The sequence below is a fragment of the Rhinoraja longicauda genome, chromosome 9, assembly GCF_053455715.1.
Source record: "Rhinoraja longicauda isolate Sanriku21f chromosome 9, sRhiLon1.1, whole genome shotgun sequence".
In the NCBI taxonomy this organism is placed as follows: Eukaryota; Metazoa; Chordata; class Chondrichthyes; order Rajiformes; family Arhynchobatidae; genus Rhinoraja; species Rhinoraja longicauda.
Genome location: NC_135961.1, coordinates 14000279 through 14020623, shown reverse-complemented (window position 1 = coordinate 14020623; position 20345 = coordinate 14000279).

Below are 20345 nucleotides of genomic sequence, written 5' to 3'. Positions count from 1 at the left end.
CTAAAGTCTCCAGTCTATTAAGGCAGACTGTGTATGCATACAGAGGCAGAGGAAAATCTGGTAGCAAATGGGTCAGTGAGATTATCGTATAAGTATGGTTGATCTAGCTTATCACCTTGAAAGGAATCATTTTACCACATTCATCCTGACATTTTGTTTAAGAGAGAGGATATTATAATTACTTCTGCATTATTTACAAGGCTTCAAAAATAGATAAAGGGCTTGCATTACTATTAAATGAATAATCATGGACACTATAATTTTGGGTAAGAACAATATTTTCAGGGCAGAGCAAAAGACAGAAATTAATCCCAAAGATTCCACATGCACGATGTATGATTCATCATAAGCCAGCAGATATGCTCTATGTTGTCAAAGTCTTTTGACACCTATTGGGGAAAATTCTACTGTTCATGTGTGCATATTAAAACTAGTCTTGACCAAATATTTGATGCCTGCATTGGCTTTAGTTAAATTGTCAGAAGGTCCTAGGCGTAATCTTGGTCTATCTTGAAGCCTGCTTTAACTTTCAAAAGTAAATGATTCCACCCTGTTTCCTTCTCTGGACAACTTTCATGCTGCAAACATCTGTCCAACCGCCTCCTAAATCCTCTTGAATCATTTGCCTGACCAAAGGATCCTCTCTCTAAACGTCTCTTCACACAACCCTCTGCCCATTTTCTCCACTCATTTTGAGAGAAAATTAGCTTTTTCTACTCTGCATAAAGCTTTGAGACGTGCTCAGTGAAATGCTATTGCATCTCCTTTTGGGAGTGCTCTCCCACTTTAGGTAAAATCAAAAGTTGACTCAGGCCAAAGCCTTTAGTCTGGGTATATCTGACATGTTCTCAAATGAGTCAAGGGATATGGGGAGAAGGCAGGAACGGGGTACTGATTATGGTGAATGGTGGTGCTGGCTCGAAGGGCCGAATGGACTTCTCCTGCACCTATTGTCTATTGTCTGTTGAGTCCATCAGACATCTGAAAATATATAATTGTAAAATGTGCTGCAGTTTTCATGCAGCACATTTAATATTTCATGCAGCACATTTAATATTTCATCCTCTTAAATATTACTCCGTAGTTTTGCAGATTGTTCCAGAAATAGTGTAAACATAGGTTTTTTGGTGAGAAGGAGTTTTAAAGGGGATTTGTGTTTTTTTTTTACAAAGAGAGTGGATATTTTCTGGAATTTGCTGCCAAGGGATGTGGTGGTGTCAGATATAATCACTATACTTAAGGGAAGTAATTCATCCATGGTTGACCAGAGAAATGAAACATAGTATCAAATCAAAAGAAGACGCTTACAAAGTTACCAGATAAAACAGCTGACCTGAGGATCAAATCATTTTTGGACTCATTGAAGGAGGACCATGAAATTGGTAAAGGAAGGCAAGGTAGTAGGAGTATAGACTGGGGAGAAAGATAACATCAGAGTGTAGGAGCTTTTATATGCAAAAATTAGTAAGATTAAAAAAGAGAAATCATGGGCTCCTTGCAGAGTGAGATGGGGTAATTTACAATGGGGAATAAGGTAAAGTCAGAAGAGTTACACAATTTCATTGCAATTGTTTTCAAAGAGGAAGTTAAATGAAAACTGCCAGATATGTTAGACATAGGGTCCAGTGAGAATGAAGGACTGAAGAACTAAGAATTTTTCAAAAAGTAGTATTCAAGAAGTGGTAGTCAAGAACTTAAAGATTGATAAACCTCAAGGGTCCAATGGTTTATGATCAGACCATTGATAAAGGTGGCTTTACAGATAGTGGATGGACTAGCTATCATCCACAATTCTATTGATTCTGGTATTGTACCTGTGTATTGGAGGGTGGCAAAGTAAGCCACATGATATAAGAAAGGGGGGAGTGAAATGGGGAATTACCTAATGTCAGCTGCAGCGACAATGTTGAAACCTACTATAAGATTATTAAGAGGTTGGACACGTTAGAGGCAGGAAACATGTTCCCAATGTTGGGGGAGTCCAGGACCAGGGGCCACAGTTTAAGATTTAAGGGGTAGGCCATTTAGAACGGAGATGAGGTAAAACTTTTTCAGTCAGAGAGTTGTAAATCTGTGGAATTCTCTGCTTCAGAAGGCAGTGGAGGCCAATTCCCTGAATACATTCAAGGGAGAGCTAGATAGAGCACTTAAGGATAGCGGAGTCAGGGGGGAATGGGGAGAAGGCAGGAACGGGGTACTGATTGAGAATGATCAGCCATGATCACATTGAATGGCGGTGCTAGCTCGAAGGACCAAATGGCCTACTCCTGCACCTATTGTCTATTGGCTATTGTCTATATAATCACAGAACACCTTTAAAAAAAATGCAATTAAAGAGAGCAAATGTCGTTTTTTTTAATGGAAAATCATGCTTGATTAATCCATTCGGGTACTTTAAGGATGCAACTAGTAAAATAGATGGGGGCAGCTAGTGGATGTGGTGTAAATAGGTAAAGTCTCACAAAAGTGTTTGGTTAGCATGTGGAATTGCTGACATGAATTGAGAATGGTTATTGGGCAGAATGCTAAACCATGTGAACAAAGGAATCCTTCGCAAGTCGGCAGGTTGTGACCAGTGGGGTGGCAAAGAGATTGATTTGTTCCCTTGTGATTCTCAGTTTGACTGAGGAGACAAAATACCATATTTCCCTGATTGCTAATGATACTATGCGAGATGGGATTGAGTGCAGAGGATAATGTTAACTAGTTTCAAGGGGGATATGGAAATGCTGAGTGAATGAACACGGCAAATGGAATTTCATGGAGAAAATGCAAAGTTATCTGCTTTGGAAACATAATGGAAAAGTGGTATTTGTAAAATTCTGATAGATTGTGCACTTGAAATTCGAAGTGACCAAGATGTGCTTGTAATAAGTCACTGAATGGCAACCTGCAGGTGAGGCAAGTGATTAGAAGGCAAGTGGTACATTAGTCATTACGAGAGTGTTTGATTCCAGAGATAATGCACAGTTTTGGTCTCCTCACCTAAGAAAGGACTTCATTTCAGTGAATGTAGTGAAGCTTCATGAGACTGGTTCTCGAGATGGCACTTTAGCTGGATGTGGAGAGAATGAGGGCAACTATAGTCTTTTGAGCTGAGAAGAAAGAGCGATTTCATTGAAAGTTGCTAATTTGTTAAAGGGCTTGGCAGGCCAGATGCGGAGAGGATATAACCCCCTTTAGAAGGACCAAGAATCCAGGAGCAGTATATTGAGAATAAGGGATAGACCATTTTGGACTGACATTAGGAGATCGTCCGTAATGGTAATGGATGGTGCAGCAAGCAGAATTCCTTCATCTAGCATTTACATTTCAAGGATCATCTAGTAATTCTCTTCCACAGCAAAAGTTGTAAAATATAGTATTGTCTGGCTAGCCTTTCTGACTCAGCAAATGCACTCCACTTACCAAAAAGCTGCACCAAAAACAGAAGGTACTAATAGTTGCATCTTGGCAGATGCAGACTGCTCCCATCAAAAGCCATCTGAGATTTCCAGTATCCCTTTACATTAAATCCATTATGAGAAGAGGATGGAAAAAATACCCACTGTTTATAAAACTGAACCATATTGAAAATCTGAAATAAAAACACAAAATGCTGGAAACACAGTAGGTCAGGTAGCAACTGTGTTTTAGGGTAAAACAGACGAACCACTGATTTACCCTATCCTGATACAAAGATGTTGAACTGAAGCGCTTACTCTATTTTTCTCACCACATTTGTGTTTGATGTGATGTGTGATACAACACCCATTTTTTTTGCTTATCACCAATGTTTTGCAATTGGATGGCAAAAAAATGTCACTGAACACGCACAACTTTGAGATAAGAATTCCAAGTCAATGAGTATCAGCAAGTTTTCAAGTCTTTTTGAAATAATGGGTGATTAGCCCATTGCCTACATAATGAAAACAATTACTGCTTTGCAATTATCATTTATTCTGTGTCAGATTTAAATGAATAATGAAGTTATCACACATTCTAACGAAAAAGGTCGAGGTCTATAAAAAAAAGGCCAAACATGTAGTGCATTCGAAGGAGAGTAGGCAAATGAGTTGATGATATTGCATTTTCTAGCTGCACTTGATAATTCCTATCAACAAAAACAATCTCATCAGCAGGGATTTCTCTGCAATATTTTCACAAAGTAAATTAAAAGTCAAACCAGATGGAAAATGTCAGCTGATTTCTACTGCAGTAAATCAACTATGCTGAATAGTATTGTTCTAAAGAATAGATCTTTAACACAATGGCATCCTGATGTCAATAAAGGCACTAATTTCAGCATGTTGTTCTTACTGCAGGGAAATTGACATGCCAATCTAAGGATGACATTAAACTAAAAATAAATATTATATTATCAAAGCTTTTTCTTTAACGCATCACTTTGCAAATTAGCACAAATCAACATATAATTTGCTCCTAGTTTTATCTGAAACAATTTTTACATAAATACACTAAATCTTTCAATACAGATTAATGCATAATTTCAAAACCTCATTTTCAAAAACGTGCAAAAGATACATTAACAATTTGTAATGAGGACCTGGAAAAGAGGCTGACTTTTGTGAGCAGCAAAAAATAAAAACATAAAGTTGACAACTGGAAACAATAATTAGCTAGTGTTAATGCTCGCTTTGTATTATCCAACTAAGTGTGAATGGTCATGAATTGGACTGCTATTCATCTAAAACATTATGACACTATTCTTTGGTTCACAACTGGTGAATTCAATAGTTAAAGTGTAAAATGCAAGAATTTGGAAATAAACCAGAAAATACTGGCATCACTGAAAAGGTTAGGAAGCATTTGTGGAAAGAGAAACAGAATTCTGGTGAAATACTATTCCGAAGAGCACAAGGAGTAGACAACCTCAAGCCCGCACTGCCATTCAACATGATTAAGGCTAATCTGTCTCGGGTCTCACGTCCTATCTCTTAAATCCTAAGATTTCATTCCCTGATGTTTCAAAATGTTACTTATTTCCTCTTAAACATTTCAATGATCCCTCACACTCTAGAGAATTCCAAAGATTCATTGCTCTCTGTGGGAAATAGTCACGACACACGCCAATTTTAAATAACCACCCTGCAGTCTTGTACCCAATACTCTCCCAGTCTTAGAAACATCGTGACATCCACCATGTCATGTCCCCAAAGAACCTTCAAAAAATCAACTCACATTCTTCTAGACTGCAAACAATGTACATCTACTTACTTTGTCCAAGCTTGAAAGGTCAACCCTCTCATCCCAGCAATTGGCCTCATAAGTTTAATATGAACCATTAACTCCTTTCTCTCCACAGGTATAGCATGAACATTCTCGGAGTTTTTCTTGTTTTGTTTGATGAAAGCTAGTTCTGTTTACAACCCGTTAAAATATATTCAACAAGACTTTGTAAAATTAGACCCTGACCCATATATGGTCGAGTTATCATTCCTGACTTCAGTCTGAAGGTAGCCTAGTTAGGCAGGGATAAAGATTTTTCACCGTTGAACGTATGAAGATCATAAGACCATCAGACAGAGAAGCAGAATTAGGCCACCCGACCCATCGAGTCTACTCCGCCATTTGATCATGGCTGCTCTATTTTTTTCTCTCAACTCCATTCTCCTGCCTTCTCCCCATAACCCTTGGTGCCATTAATAATAAATAATCTATCAATCTCCACTTTAAAAATACCCAATAACTTGGCCTCCTCTGCCATCTGTGGCAATGTATTCCATTCCTAAAGAAATTCCTCCTCATCTCCATTCTAAAGGTACATCCTTTTATCCTGAGGCTGTACCCTCTGGTTCTGGACTCTCACATTAAAGGAATCATTCTTTCTGTGTCCACTCTATTTATGCTTTTCATTATTTGGTAGGTTTCAATGAGATCCCGCCTCATCCTTCTAAACTAAGTCTGTGTGTGGTATTTATACAGCCGCCAATATCTGGGCTGAAGTAAGGCTTAAGTGCTCCCTTAAAAAAAGGATGCTTGCTGCTTTTACAAACCCCAACCCTAGTTCTCTGGTTCATCTTTACAAATGTTATTTCAACTCTTCTATCATTGCTATTTAAATTGAAACACAAGTATGGTTACAGTTCCCAAGTTTAATTTAAACTCGTGGAGAAATACTGCAGAAACTAAGGACTTATGGACCTGCCAAAGGGTCCAAAATATATGACTTGCACCCAACAGCCAGTTGCTCCCCTCATACTGGGCCTTGGACTTCTGAACTTGGTTCAATAGAGCTACAAAGAAACCAAGACTTAAGTTACAACTATCAGCATTGATTCTGAGAGAGAACCCCCAAAGATAAGTTGGCAGGCTAATGGCAGCAGAAACCGCAGCAACGTAGTATGGGTGGTGGCATAGTGACCTGACTGCCTCCCAGTCAGATCTGGGAGGTAGTCAACAATTCACAGTGGAAGACTAGCAACATCAGTTGTAGAAAGAGAAGTGGCTTCCATTTGTTTAATATGAATGTGAGAAGGGTAATCCCAAAGTGTGCCAGTATTACCACTTGGAAACAATAAACACAATGTGGTAAAGCCCATCGTGTAATCCAGATGCATACAGACCATAATATAGAGAATACTGGTACTGCAATTACTTAATAATACTGCAAGAATTTGAAGTGAGTTGAGGAAAATTATAATTTGGGGGAATATAATTGATTCACATATGGAAATAACATTTTGATGTTGTTAAAGTGAAGATATAACTTTAGGGAGGAGGCAGTCGATGAGGATAAAAGAAAGAGATGCTATGGAAGACATCAATGAATGGCCCAATGTTGCCCATTCAACAGGGTGTACGGGCAATTGTTAGAAACATTTGCTTTCCCTGTTGTGGAGCTAAGCAAGTGACTGGTTAACAAATACAGCTTTACCAGAGACTGTGAAAGTGACCACAGCCTTGAATGTTATTTAACGAGTTCCTTCGAAACTGTCTACTGAGCATCAGTCATCCATCTGTGAGCCACTATATTAAGAATGGTTATGGATGCTCTGCTGACATGAGCAACCCAATTTATCACTTTATCAATGGACCCTGCACTACAAAGAGAATGAAGACGGTTTCATTGTTGAGCATGATTCCTTCAGGTACAGGCTGCTGTAGATTGTATTTATGTAGAATTGAAGACCTCAATTAAGAATTCACAGCTCCTCAATCCAACAAACTAGTAAGTAGTTTTATTTGATTAATGTGCTTTGGTGAGTAAATTTCCACAAAATTGCAAACTGCCAAATAAATTGTCATGATTCATTTATATATGGAATATCAGATAAGAAAAAGGAGTAAGTTATAAACCCTCTGACACTGAATAATATTATAATTGATCCTTGACCTCAATACTTATCCAGCTGCTCACATATATTTCAGTGATCAACTATGGAATGTAAATCAAATAGTTAGATGATAGATTTGAAACCAAGTATATATCCCCTATTGAAAATCAAAGGAGGATCTGGAATTGAAGGAGGGAGCCTGCATAGGATTGATATTAATAACTCTGCAACCTTTCCACGTTGCAAACCTTGTTTCACCCCAGCATTCCTTTTGGCCTACCATTCACCTCCATCTCTTTGTGACTTAAAACAAATTTGATTTATTTCTTTCCTAATTCCAATGGTCCATCACAAGTAGTGACCTCCACAGGAAATAAACTCCACACCATTGAAAAGACAACCAATATCATCAAACACACACACCAACAATGGCCACACTCTTACTTTGCTCCTACCATTGGGAAGGCTGAAAAACCGTGACTATCAAGTTCAAGAACAGCTTCTTCTCAGCAACCATCAGGCACTTAGACAATACACAACACCAATCTCAGCACTATGATCTTCCATGGTTGGCTTTGGTTGCATAACGGACTTTAGTTTGTAATATTGTCGTTACCTAGTATTATGATTATTAATTTATTTAATATATTTATCTATGTATTATTGCATTTATGGGCCTGTTAAGCAGCAGCAAGTAAGAATTTAATTGTTCCATTGTTAGTATATACTAGACCAAGTGGACCCGTTGGGCCCAAACCTGCATTGGTGCAGCACCCTCTCCTCCCACCCTCCCACCCTCCCCTCTTTCCCCCCTCCCTTTTCCCCCCCACCCCTCCTCCCACTTCCCCCTTCCCCCCACTTCCCCTCCCCCCCACTACATCCCCCTCAACCCCCCTTATCCTCCCTCCTCCCCCCCTCCCTCCCTCCCCCCCTTCCCCCTCCCTCCCTAGGAGATAGATTTAAACTTTAACATGTGAATAACTTTAAAAATATAGCACTGATTTCAATGAAACTTCTTCAATTAGCACCAAAGGGACGACGGTAAGTAAGGTGGGCCTATAATTGTCGCACTATCGTGTACCGTTTTGGGTGTAGTTCTGGAACAAACAAACAAACAAACGAGAGTTTTAGTATATAGATGACAATTAAACACTCCTGATTCGTGACCTATAATGTAAACTTTGTTTTCCTCTCCACAGATGCTGCCTGATCTGCCAGGTGTTTGCAAGATTTTCTGTCAGACTTCCTTTGTGAAATGCACACTTTCACATATCCTGCAGTTGGGCCCATTAAGTTCCCAATAGTAACACCTTTGAACTACAGAAAGTGATTGTAGTTTGTAGTTTGGAGAGAATTTATTCAATGTGAGAATTAATTCAGCCCAGCAAAAGACCAAGTGATGGGACACTGGTGGTCCTTTGTGATTACAAGAAGTAGAGCTCTTCGATCATCTTGGTGTAGGATGGGTAAATGATAAATGCATTAGTGCTGCTTCCTTACTTTTGTAGTTAATTCCCACATTCTCACTTTCACAAGATCCATCTTTGACTCTTCCCTTGCACTTCTGGATTTCTCTAACTCTGGCTCAGGAATTCATTAGCAAACCAATATCTATTATAAGTCCATTGACTCCCATGGCACTTTCCCGTAATTCTTCTCACCTGCCTCCTGAAAAGATTCCAGTTCATTTTCCTAGATTCTCCATCTTCATCAAATGTGATTGATGATGTGCCCTTACACCTAACTGTCTCTGAGATTACTTCCTTTTTTTCTTGTCAATGGTTTCCTCTCTACCATTGTTGAGATCCTCATTTGCACCATACCCATTTCCCACACTTCTCTTTTCACACCTCTCTTCCTAGCAAGAGAAAGGTTAGTCTCCTAGTCCTTCCCTAACCACCCACCATTTTGGGCATTTAACAGTAATTTACAGCACTTTCAGCAGATTCCACCACCAGACTTATCTTCCTCTCCCCTTCTCTTTCAGCATTCCAAAGGGACAACTCCTGGGAACAACCATCCCACAAGAAGAAGATGAACCAGAGTTTGAAACTCAGTGAAGACTACAACCCTATCAAAGTGAAGTTAGCTATCTACATTTCATGCAGGTTGTATTTAAATCTAGGCTGTGAGCTTTGTGATTGAATCCACAAAATGATTCGTTGGAACGGTAGATTAAATATGAAGTTATTGGAAATCAACAATGTGCATGCATGGTTAAGTAACATGCGGGGTAATAAAGATTATGTTGCACTAAACCTTACCTTAGAATCCCTTTGATCAGTACATCAGTTAATACCCTAAGAGGAAATAGGGTCAACATATATCAATTTGATTGTAAGTTGTGAGTACACATTTCTAGTGCGACTCATGATAATCAACTGGAAATTAGTGTGAAATCACATGACTCATGTAACTTATGTGCATAGTGTAAGTGTGCGGAGTAGATGGTTGATGAAATCAATCTATACAAAACTGATTTAAAATCAACTCCCTCCAATCCATTCCACTGTGCCAAACTAGATTTTAGAAGTACAGTATGGAAATGGGGGGAGGGAGGGGTGGAGGGAGGGAGGGGGAGGGAAAGGGGGAGGGGGGGAGGGAGGGAGGAGGAGGGGAAAGAGGAGGGGGAGGGGGGAGAGGAGAAGACTTGAAGGGCCAAACGGCCTAATTCTACTCCTGTCACTTATGATCTTATGATCATACTCTCACAATGCTGCAGTTGAACCCCCCCCCCCTGACATTTCAAGCCAGATCCATGAGTGTCAACTGTGGGGGAAGCACAAGCTCTTAAACACTTGACATCCAATTGTGATCGGGGCTCCAACTAGAAATGTATAACACCTTTACATAAAAAGGTATGTAACCATTAGAAATATACCAAAGACTATAAATGGATTGCTCAAGCAAATATCTTGATGCCTCAATTTCCATGAAGGATCTCTCCATTACGCTTTAGAAAGAGTGTTCACTTTGTAGTCTCTTAACAAGATGTATACAACAACTGTGCACATGCAGCACGTGCTGACAACTGCACAACACGAGAAGGAGAAAGTGTAAGAGAAGAAGGGTTAAGAGGAAGCAGAGAGGTAAGTGCCCCATCTACTTGTTAATTGATCTGTGACATGTCTTCAGTTAGGACGATGGATTATTACATAACTAAAGTCACCTGCAAAAGCCTAGTAATTCATATTACAGCATGTTGTACATGGATACTCAAAGCTTTGCATAAGAAATGACGAACAAGGTTGGAGAGCATAGAATTGAGTGCAATGTACTAGCAATTTAGAAATGGTTAACAATGAGAAAATAAAGAGGAGGACTAATCAGGTCTTTTTCAGGTTGGCAGGCACATCAGACATCAGAGCCTACAAATTTTAAAAGATATATATCTTATTTATTCATTGACATGACGATGTTGTCACTGGCAAGATCATCTTTTTGCATTCTTCCCTAAAATTTCCATAAACTGATTGAATTAACAAACAACTGAAAGGGCATCTAAAAACGGATTGTACGAGGTATGCAGTCACACTCTTCACAGATATTCATAAACCATCAGCACTTCTACAGTCATAAGTTGGTCATAAGGTCATGTGATAGGAGTAGAATTAGGCCATTTGGCCCTTCAAGTCCACTCCGCCATTCAATCATGGCTGATCTATTTCTCCTTACAAACCCCATTCTCCTGCCTTCTCCCCATAACCTCTGACACCTGCGCTAATCAAAAATCTATCTGTGCTTTAAAAATATCCAGTGACTTGGCCTCCACAGCCTTCTGTAGCAAAGAATTTCACTGATTCGCCACCCTCTGACTAAATAAATGTCTCCTCATCTCTTTCCTAAAAGAACGTCCTTTAATTCTGAGGCAGTGACCTCTAGTCCTAGACTCTCCCATTAGTGGAAACATCCTCTCCACATCCACTCTATTCGTCTTTCACTATTCTGTACGTTTCAATGAGGTCCCTCCTCATTTTCTAAACTCCAGCGAGTACAGGCCCAGTGCCAACAACACTCATCATATGTTAACCTACTCATCCTGGGACCATTCTTGTAAACCTCCTCTGGACCCTCTCAAGAGCCAGTACATCCTTCCTCAGATATAATGCCAAAATTGCTCATAATATTACAGACATTAGCTTTAGATATTTTTTTATTTTATTTTATATTATTTTGTTTTAGAGTATTTTTATTCCAGATTGATTCATTTATCACAGTGGTGGGAATTGCAACCGTCTCTAGATCAATTGTCAAACATGTCATGTCATTACATTTTGCCTTACTAAGTGCTAGCAATGACTTCTATTAGTGTTTGGTAGCTTGTAGAATTTACATGATTTAATGTCATTCAATGGGGTTAAATGTTAAATAACAAAAACAGGTTATTAAAAATTCGAAGCGTATATGTTGAATGGCCTCTTACAATGCTTATGACCCTATTACTCTTTGATGTCACTTTGGTCAATCACATCTCAATCATTCTGCATTCCATGGTTTTCTCAGAACATATCTATCTTGTCCAGTGTGCCTCTGGAGTGACTTTTTCAGTCAGAGAGTTGTGAATCTGTGGAATTCTCTGCCTCAGAAGGCAGTGGAGGCCAATTCTCTGAATGAATTCAAGAGAGAGCTGGATAGAGCTCTTAAGGATAGCGGAGTCAGGGGGTATGGGGAGAAGGCAGGAACGGGGTACTGATTGAGAATGATCAGCCATGATCACAATGAATGGTGGTGCTGGCCCAAAGGGCCGAATGGCCTCCTCCTGCACCTATTGTCTATTGTCTCTTGGTCAAGTTGCTCTCCTTTCTCCGCTGCTTTTGAAAAGATCATCAAAGCTTTTCCTATCGTGTATACGCTAATATGCTAGTAATGAACTAGATAGTAATTTATTTAAAAATCTATATAATTTATGTATTTTTGTACAGTGCCCCTGTTTAGCTCCCAAGATCAGGTGTTCCATACCACGACATCTGAGATGCCCTCAGAGTTTAGGGAACAGGGGTTCCCCTCTTCTGTCACAGATGAGACCCTCACACATGCCTCCTCTGTATCTCGTAGTTCCGCTCTTCCTCCCCCATCCCCCAGTCACAACAGGGACAGAGATCACCGCGTCCTCACCTTTCATTTCATCAGCCATTGCGTACAGCACATAAACCTCCGACATTTCGCCACCTCCAATGGGATCCCACCACTACTCACATCTTCCCATCTCCACCCCTTTCTGCTTACCGCAGACACCGTTTCCTCCGCAACTCCCCGGCTCGCTCATCCCTTTCCACCCAAACCTCCCCCTCCCCAGGAACATTCCCCTGCAACCACAGGAGAATCAACACCTGTCCCTATGAAATCCCCCCTCGACTCTGTCCAAGGACACCGACAGTCCTTTCAGGTAGGGTAGATGTTCACTTGCACCTCCTCCAACCTCATCTACTCAAGCTACTGACTCCGCTGGATCCTACTGCCCCCCCCCCCCCCCCCCTCAGCAGGGGTTCCATTGGGTCTTCCCCTTCCCCCTCTAGCCAGGTGGTCCCAGCTACTCCCCACCCACACAGTGGTCCTCATGCCCCCCCTCATCTCTGTAAACCAACCACCCTCCCACCAGACCATCTACCTCATCTAATATATCCGTTGTTCTCAGTGTGGGCTCCTGTATATCGGCATGTCCATGCGAAGACTGGGTGATCGTTCCACTGAACATACGCTCAGTGGGCCTTGGGCTACACGATCACCCAGTTGACAAACATTTTAACTCCCCTTCCCATTCCCATATTGACCTTTCTGTCCTGGGCCTCCTCCACTGTCAGAGTGAGGCCTCACACAAATTGGAGAAATGGCACCTCATATTTCACTTGGGCAGCTTACAACCCAGCGTGTGAACGTTGATTTCTATCATTTCAAGTAATCCTTGCATTCCCTTCCCCCTCCCACTATCCATCCTAGTCGTCCTACTAATTCCATTGTTTGCATCCCGGTATCCCTTCATTACCACATTTTCCCCAGCCAACAATGGGCCATTATGGGCTCCACCCTTCCTCGGTCATCTGTTGCCAACCCTGCTTTGTTCTGTCCTTTTCTTCACTCCAGTCCCCTACCCTATACTTTCAGTCAGAAGAAGGGTCCCAACTTAAAATGTCACCCATCCTTTTTCTCCAGAGATGCTGCCAGACCCACTGAGTTACTCCAGCACTTTGTGTCAAGCCTCTGTTTGGAACACCAATTAACCTGCAAATTATTATAACTATCTTGCCAACTCCTGCCACCTTCAACATTACCTAAGGTAAACTCAGCATTTCAATCTTTATGTGCACACTTTAAAATTGTACCATTTTATATAAACTTTGAAATAAATTTTGTCAATTCGTGTTTATCTGTGTTAAATTTTATCTAGCATGCAGCTGTCAGTATATTCCTGAAGTCATAAGGTCATAAGTGATAGAAGCAGAATTAGGCCATTCGGCCCATCAAGTCTACTTCACCATTCAATCATGGCTGTTTTGTCACTCCCTCCCAAGCCCATTCTCCTACCTACACCCGAGAACCCCTGACACACATACTAATCAAGAATCTATCTATCTCTGCCTTTAAAATATCCATTAACTTGGCCTCCACAGCCTTCTGTGTCAAAGAATTCCACAGATTCACCACCCTAAAGAAATTCCCCTTCATCTCCTTCTTAAAGGAACGTCCTTTATTTCTGAGGCTATGATATCTAGTCCTTGACTCTCCCACTAGTGGAAACATCCTCTCCACATCCACTCTATCTAAGCCTTTCACTATTCTGTATGTTTCAATGAGGTCCCCTCTCATTCTTCTAAACTCCAGTGAGTATAGGCCCAGTGCCATCAAATACTCATCATATGTTAACCCACTCATTCCTGGGATCATTCTTGTAAACCTCCTCTGGATCCTCTCAAGAGCCAGCACATCCTTCCTTAGATATGGGGCCCAAAATTGATCACAATACTCCAAATGCGGCCTGACCAGTGCCTTATAGAGCATCAACATTACATCCCTGTTTTCGTATTCTAGCCCTCTTGAAATAAATGCTTGCATTGTGTTTGTCTTCTTAACTACCGATTCAACTTGCAGATAAACCTTTTGGGAATCCTGCACCAGCACTCCCAACTTCCATGCACCTCCATCAATATTCTCCTTACTTTTAGAAACAGAGAAACATAGAAAATAGGTACAGGAGGAGGCCATTCGGCCCTTCGAGCCAGCACCACCATTCATCGTGATCATGGCTGATCATCTACAATCAATAACCCGTGCCTGCCTTCTCCCCATATCCCTTGATTCCACTAACCCCTAGAGCTCTATCTAACTCACTCCTAAATCCATCCAGTGATTTGGCCTCCACTGCCCTCTGTGGCAGAGAATTCCACAAATTCACAACTCTCTGGGTGAAAAGGTTCCTTCTCATCTCAGTTTTAAATGCCCCCCCTTTTATTCTAAGACTGTGGCCCCTGGTTCTGGACTCCCCCAACATTGGGAACATTTTTTCCTGCATCTAGCTTGTCCAGTCCTTTTATAATTTTATATGTCTCTATAAGATCCCCTCTCATCCTTCTAAACTTCAGTGAATACAAGCCTAGTCTTTTCAATCTTTCCTCATATGACAGTCCCGCCATCCCAGGGATCAATCTCCTGAACCTACGCTGCAATGCCTCAATTACAAGGATGTCTTTCCTCAAATTAGGAGACCAAAACTGTACACAATACTCCAGATGTATCTTACCAGGGCCCTGTACAACTGCAGAAGAACCTCTTTACTCCGAAACTGAAATCCTCTCGTTATGAAGGCCAACATGCCATTAGCTTTCTTCACTGCCTGCTGTACCTGCACGCCAACTTTCAGTGACTGGTATACAAGGACACCCAGGTCTCGCTGCACTTCCCCCTTACCTAACCTGACACCATTGAGATAATAATCTGCCTCATTGTTTTTGCCGTCAAAGTGGATAACCTCACATTTATCTACATTATACTGCATCTGCCATGCATCTGCACACTCACTCAACCTGTCCAGGTCACCCTGCAACCTCCTAACATCCTCTTCACAGTTCACACTGCCACCTAGCTTTGTGTCATCTGCAAACCTGCTAGTGTTACTTCTAATTCCTTCCTCCAAATCATTAATATATATGATGAATAGTTGCAGCCCCAACACCGAGCCTTGCTGCACTCCACTCGCCACTGCCTGCCATTCTGGAAAGGACCCGCTTACTCCTACAGCAAAGTGGTTACTCCTACTCTTTGCTTCCTGTCTGCCAACCAATTCTCTATCCATGTCAACACTCTACCCCCAATACCATGTGCTCTAATTTTGTTTGTAATTATTGTAATTGTTTCTAATTGTGTTTTATTTCTTTCAGAATTGTGTTAAGAACTATCCATTTGGTCTATAACAGGGGTGGCCAAACTTGCTTAATGTAAGAGCCACATACGATAAAGTTCAGATGTTTGAGAGCCGCAAGACATGAACAAAAGAGCCGCAAGACATGAACTTAAATATTTTTACTAACCATGAACATTAAACTTACGTTTTATTCCAATGGGGTCTCAATTCATACCCAGTAAATAATTATAAAGCTTGACATTTTTTCTTATTTACCTTTTATATTAACTGTGATGAAAAAAGGAGCTCAGCCAACATATTTCCACGAGCCGCATATTAAAGGTCAAAGAGCCGCATGTAGCTCGCGAGCCACTGTTTGGCCACCCCTGGTCTATAACCATACTATCAATGTCTAGACCATTGAAGTATATTAAAAAGAGCATTGGTACTGAGTATTGGTACTGTGACTCCAAATATTGACCAGTGAAACATCTGTTGGTTGGAAAAACAACCAATTTCCTCTATATTTTGCTTCTTTTTTGAGACACCTATAAAATAGTCACGCGCTATCTATTGTTGCACTTACATAGGTAATAAGTGAATAGATTTGGATAAGTTGCCTATCGAATTTATAAAAGGCCTAATTAGTTCAATTGATTACCAGTATGTTTGAAGCTTCAGCAACTATGTCAGTGGTTTCTGCAACCTTGTCTTTTGAATCGGCGTTATGATGTTCAATGCCTTTCCTGGCCTGGAATGCAGCTGCCAAATATTCCTGAATCTGGTTTGTAGAAGAGTCTCGACCCAAAACATCACCCATTCCTTCTCTCCAGAGATGCTGCCAGAACCGCTGAGTTACTCCAGCATTTTGTGTCTATCCTACATCTCACGGGGACATTGTGTGATCAATGTCCACTTGCACAACTGCTGCTTCATATTGCAGTCCCAGAATTCATAACTCTGACCTCTGTGCTGTGGTACATGACCCAATCAGCACTAATAGCAACCAGCAAATATTTAAGATGAAAAAGTGGGAAGTTCCTTTTCTGCACCAGCAAGACAAAATGGGCAAATACATTGCCATTATTAATGCCAGGTTGTCTCAGAGAAATAAAAATCCCTGAAATGTTAACTAATGTGGAATGAATTATTGAATGTACAGAGAATAGTAGTTCCATCCATACAATATAATCAAAATACCAGCTGGATCAAAAGGATAAAAACAATATGACAAATGTTGTATGTATGACAATTTGACAATAATATTTGATACTTAGGCACTTAGATTTCACATCATGAATCTAGGTGACTTTAAAGGATACTTTTTTTTTAATGCATCCTAAATACCAGGATGGCCTCACTCCGCCACAGTTAAGCATAGAATTTACCCAAGTGTGATTAAAAATAATGCTTTTTTTGATCGCTCTTTGAATCTGTAGGTCTGTTTCAGGTATTGTTTTCATGCACATTGTTCTGATACTCCTGTCAACAGTTCAAGCATTTTATGAGTATTGTGCTGATCATGTCCAATATCTAATTAAACAATTCCATTATTCAGCAGTGCAACAATGGAATACTTTTGGATTTGATACAAATGTCATTTCAGGAACCTTCAGATGAGTTCTGAGAGGCTGTTACAAAGCAGAAATCCCATTTATACAATGTAACCAGAGTCTCCGGTAATTAGAGTAACCATGGCCAATTGGGAGAACCTGGAAACTTTTTATGATTCCTCATAGACATTTTGCTAATCTTTTTGAATATGAACTGAGAAACTGGTGTGACAAGAAAATACATACATAATTAAATGGCATTATATCAAAGTCAACAATGCGCATACAGAAACTATCAAAGCAAATCCCATTTAATTCATTCATTCTCACTTCCCATCCAGAAAAGTGGGTAAAATAATAATTTTCGCCAACTTTCTAGTTATTGTACTGGCATTTATTTTTAAAGTTATTTCATCCTAGACTGCTTCAGCTGCAAAAACAAATCGTCTCTGCATTAGTCCCTACTTTCAGGCTTTAAACCTACATCTCACGGGAACATATTTAACAACATGACTGACATCACCTGAAGAAAGTGTCTCAACCCGAAACGTCACCCATTCCGCCTCTCCAGAGATGCTGCCTGTCCCCCTGAGTTACTCCAGCTACTTTCATGTACTTGGGAAATGAAGATGACTTACAGCAAATGTATCAACAGTATCCCTGTCCCCCTGTTATGTGATTTTAAAGTATACATATTCTGTACATCTCAAATGAATGAAGATTATTGTGGGCCACAAGCCTGGGATAATTGATTCATCCATTTTTTATTTATGTGCAATTGCCTATGAGCTCTGACGTTTCTTAATCTGGCCTGTTCAAAATTAATATATGCATTTAAATGTTCTTTCTAAACAAAACTGATATGAAATAATGTTTTATTTCTAAACTGTCTCAATCCTGATTATATTTTCAGTAAGAATAATTCATGCAGGATAATAGATTGCAGAAAATTGGAAAGTTGTCATCAAACCAAAAATTAAAACCATTAAATAATTTGCCATATAATTCATTAATGGTTACTGGATGTCCAGAATTAGAAAGAATAATGTTCTGTAGACCAGCAATAATAATTGTAATATTCTTCATTGCGAATCAATAATGAAGGCAACTAAAATTATCACATCATCTAATCCTTCTACTGGTCTAGGAGTATTATGGCATCTAGCAGAGTACACATATCAAATTTCCTCCTTTACCAAATATTTCTGAAATACTAATATGTATTCTTCAAATATCTACAATAATTAATAGTGTAAGAAAATAACTGCAGATGCTGGTAGAAATCGAAGGTATTTATTTCACAAAATGCTGGAGTAACTCAGCAGGTCAGGCAGCATCTCAGGAGAGAAGGAATGGGTGATGTTTCGGGTCGAGACCCTTCTTCAGACATCTACATGTGAAATAATTCTATATTTTTTAAATTAAAGAACCCAAACTATTGTTTTCTACTTCCTATTTTAGAGAGTTTCACTTTCCCCCATCCCCCTGCCCAATTCTCCACTCAATGTATATACCGTGAATAAAAACTGTTTCTAGTTGGCCCTCTGCAGCATTTATCAGCCTTAACTCAACCTGAGTTACAGAAAAGGGTTGGAGCTGCTCTTCAGATTCAAAACAGTTATGGCATTAAAATAAGAAAAATAACGTTATATCTGTGTTGACTCTTTGACAAGATCAGGCCAACTCAAAACACTGCTGAGTCCAGTCATTATTATGAGGGCAAATGTCATAACCAACCTTTGACCATAATTAACAGTGAAATGAATTAATTTACTTAAGTGAAGTAGATATTGGTGGACTAATGTCATGTTATATAGAGCAAAAACTTTGTTTTATCGGGTCTTCACTTCGGCACAGTGGCGCATTAAGTTGCTGCATTAAAGCACTTGCAGCATCAGAGATCTGGGTTCGATCCCGACTGCGGGTGCTGTCTGTACAGAGTTTGTACATTCTCCCCGTAACAGCGAGGGTTTTCACCAAGATTTTCAGTCACCTTCCAAACTCCAAAGACGTACAGGTTTGTAAGTTAATTGGGATGGTGTATGTGTAAATTGTCCCTGGTGTGTGAAGGATTGTGATAATGTTTGGGGATCGCTGGTCGGTGCGGGCTCGGTGGGCTGAAGGGCCCATTTCCGTGCTGTATCTCTAACCTAAGCTCAACTAAACTTGGGAATAGATCGTAATGTCCAGTTTTGAACTCCAGTCACGGTAAGCAAAGAAGGGTCTCAACCTGAAACGTCACCCATTCCTTCTCTCCAGAGTGCTGCCTGTCCCGTTGAGTTACTCCAGCATTTTGTGTCTAAATTCCAATGGCAGGTAGTAGGAATGCCATTCCTTACCATGGAATATGAATTGAATAGAGAATTGGGAGGATAAATCTCTCTTAAAGTGGAGAGCAGTAAAAATATTTGGGAACTTAAATCGTAAAATAGCAATTTTATTGAAATATAATCATATATGTCACAGAAATAGCCCTTTGGGCCATCATTCAATGCTGATTCTTATGAACCAAGTTTCTGTTTGGGTTGAATCATTGAAATGCTCACTCTGTTTCTCTCTCGGCAAATGCTGTTTCCACATCTGGGTTTTTCTAGGACTTTCTGTTTTGGGAATTTTTTACAATTATTCATCATCAATGGTGGGGACGGGGATGGTGGAGGGGCTGTTTTGTTCAGTAAACACTGAAGCTCCTTTATCCATCAATAAATGTTTAAATTATGTATCACATTCAGTACATATCCACTGTTTATGCTTTTTTTTTCCTTTGTAGCTTTCAGGTATAAGGGGCAAAGCTTAAATGTGTGGGGCGGCTTTATTACACAGAGGGTGGTCTGTTCCCGGAACTCATTGTCAGGGGTAGTGGTGGAAACAGATATGATAAGAGATTTGTAAAGCTCGAAGAAATCTTTAAGAGGCTTTAAGATAGGCACATGGATATGCAGGTACTGGAGGGATATGGATCATGTGCAGACAGAAGTGGTTAGTTTATCTTACCATCATATTCAGAAGTGGTTAGTTTATCTTACCATCATATTCAGAAGTGGTTAGTTTATCTTACCATCATATTCCATTTAGAACTGAGAAGAAAAAAAACTTTTTCAGTCAGAGAGTTGTGAATCTGTGGAATTCTCTGCCTCATTCTCCAATTCTCTGAATGCATTCAAGAGAGAGCTAGATAGA